The sequence below is a fragment of the Penaeus japonicus genome, unplaced genomic scaffold, assembly GCF_977035675.1.
Source record: "Penaeus japonicus unplaced genomic scaffold, GWHDUDI00000001_assembly GWHDUDI00000032, whole genome shotgun sequence".
Taxonomy (NCBI): Eukaryota; Metazoa; Arthropoda; class Malacostraca; order Decapoda; family Penaeidae; genus Penaeus; species Penaeus japonicus.
Window position 1 is genome coordinate 6,517,169 of NW_028234434.1, and position 2,500 is coordinate 6,519,668.

The 2,500-nt window shown below is 33.4% G+C and overlaps 1 protein-coding gene across 1 annotated transcript in view; it reads right to left on the minus strand.

Annotated features, from left to right (window-relative positions):
* The window catches only part of LOC122248829 (choline transporter-like protein 1), a gene marked incomplete in the record, with an annotated part of 59,350 nt that overhangs the window by 11,787 nt on the left and 45,063 nt on the right, over positions 1-2,500 (minus strand).

Below are 2,500 nucleotides of genomic sequence, written 5' to 3' on the forward strand. Positions count from 1 at the left end.
CTGTATAGGTTTTGAGTGGTCACCTTACAAAGGATTGCCAGGAACCCTTCCTGTACATTGGTAGCGCAGACTCCAGAAAGTCTCTGCGTTCTAGAGGATACTCAACAAGTGTTAACTTGGATATGCTGATGTCTCTGGCTTGCCATTTTCCTGCCTTAATTACGACCGATCCACCCACCGCAGATTACGGCAAGGTTACATTTGAGGACGCAGCTATCATCATGTTCTAGAACCTCACAAAGTAAGCCTACCAAGTTTTATAAATGAGCAAAGGAGGGATTAAGTACCCATCAATAGAATTAAAATCTAAATTTCCCTCTTGGCCTACATAATAAGTCTGATGGGCCTATAATGTGATGATTCGACAATTTGGTTTCAACAAAAAATAGCAATGCAATCACACAATTGTTGCTCATAGTGAGCACAAATTTGCGCAACTATGCATATTCAATAGGATCACGCGCCGCCAAATTTGTGGTCCCGGATATCACCCCCTACCGATGCTGATTTTTATACTATTTGCTTTGGTTTGCGCCAATGCTAAGCACTACCTAGAAAAAATGTTGCTTACAGGATTCATCTCGCAGCTTCTTTAAGCTTAAACTTTTAGCTTTCTACTGTATGAACAATGGAATGAGTTACATTTAACCGCTAATGCACTCCAATTTAATTGTTTTCGCCTTTTATCTATTTATGCGTCATATTTGTTGTTGTTTTTTTTATTATAAAACAAAAAGCACACACTATTCCTTTTTCAAAGAATTCAAATACCAGCCTTTCAACGACAAAAAAATCTTTAATTTGTTAGCCGTTAAAACGTACGGTCTATCAAGAATGAAATAAAAAACACAACGAAAAATAAACACAAGAAAATTTACTATCTAAGCATTAAACTCACCTTCCTCGATGTAAGCATTCTTGCCTAAAGAAATTCAGGAATTTTTCGACAGCACCAGGAGACAGCATTGACAGCACTCTAAGAGCCAAGAACAAGCTTGGCCTCTGTCCACTCAAATCGCGTTCTCTAAATACTGCCAATAAAGAGATGAGGTTAACAAAACAATATGTTAATGCATAGATACCAAATACAGTTGCAGGAACTGATTTATATATATCCAATTCCTTCTTTCAAATTTCAGTTTTAACGTTTCTTTTATTTTCATACGATCAGTTGTGAGCTAGACATGCCAATGTATGGCCCGTATGTATGAATAAACAATACATATCTAGTAATAGTTACACTTACCTTCAAGATAAACTGAACGAAACTTCACCAATGCATGATTAGAGAGCCCGAGCGCAATGGAGCCTAGATGGTAGCGATACATCCTTTTCATAGAAGTCAGAATTTTGGCCATCCCAGCTGTTTTTTGTTCCTGTAAATTATCAACAGAATTTTCGAAGGTGGGTACATGTGTAAATAAGAAAAGTGCGTGGCATCCTGACAAATAAAGTACGTAATTGGGAACACCATGGACAGGAAATAAACCATAGGATAACACATTTAGATTTAATTAAACCTTCTAAAATGAAGCAATTAAGAATACATATATATCTATGTTATCTTATATAATTAATATATATATAATATATATATAATCTAAATATATATATATATATATATATATATATGTGCCGTCGTGTGTGTGTGTGTGTGTGTGTGTGTGTGTATATAATATATATATTAATCTATTATATATATACTCATATATATATATATATATGTGTGTGTGTGTTGCTTGTGTGCTCGTGTCCTGTGTGATGACGGGTGTGTTGTGTGCTGTGTTGTGCGGTTGTGCGTGTGGCGTAGTGCGTGTTGCGTGTTGCGCGTGTGCGTGTGCGTGTGTGTGTGTGTGTGGTGTTGTGTGTGTGTGTGTGTGTATGTATATATATCATATATATATGGTTATATATATCATATTAATAAATTATAGATGTATATGTGTGTATCAACTACATATATATTATAGATATATATTTATATTGTATATGCATATGTGTTATATATGTAGATACATTTGATATATATATTTATATATCTATGATATATATATATATCTATATGTGTGTGTGTGTGTGTGTGTGTGTGTGGTGTGGGTGTGTGTGTACATATATAAACATATATACATTTACATACATATATATAGATATAATATACTATCATATATATATATTATAATATATCATATAATTACACACACCCCCCCCCCCACCCCCCCCCCCACCCCCCAACCCCCCCCCCCCCCCACACACACACACTCACACACACACCACACCCACACAATTATGTATATATATATATATATATATATATCATAAATAGTATATATATATATATATATATCATATATGTATGTATGTATGTATGTATGTAATAGTTATGTTATACACACCCACATATATATACACACAGATTATATATATATATATATATATATAATATCTTATATATATTTATATATATATATATATATTAATATAAATATATAATTATATACTA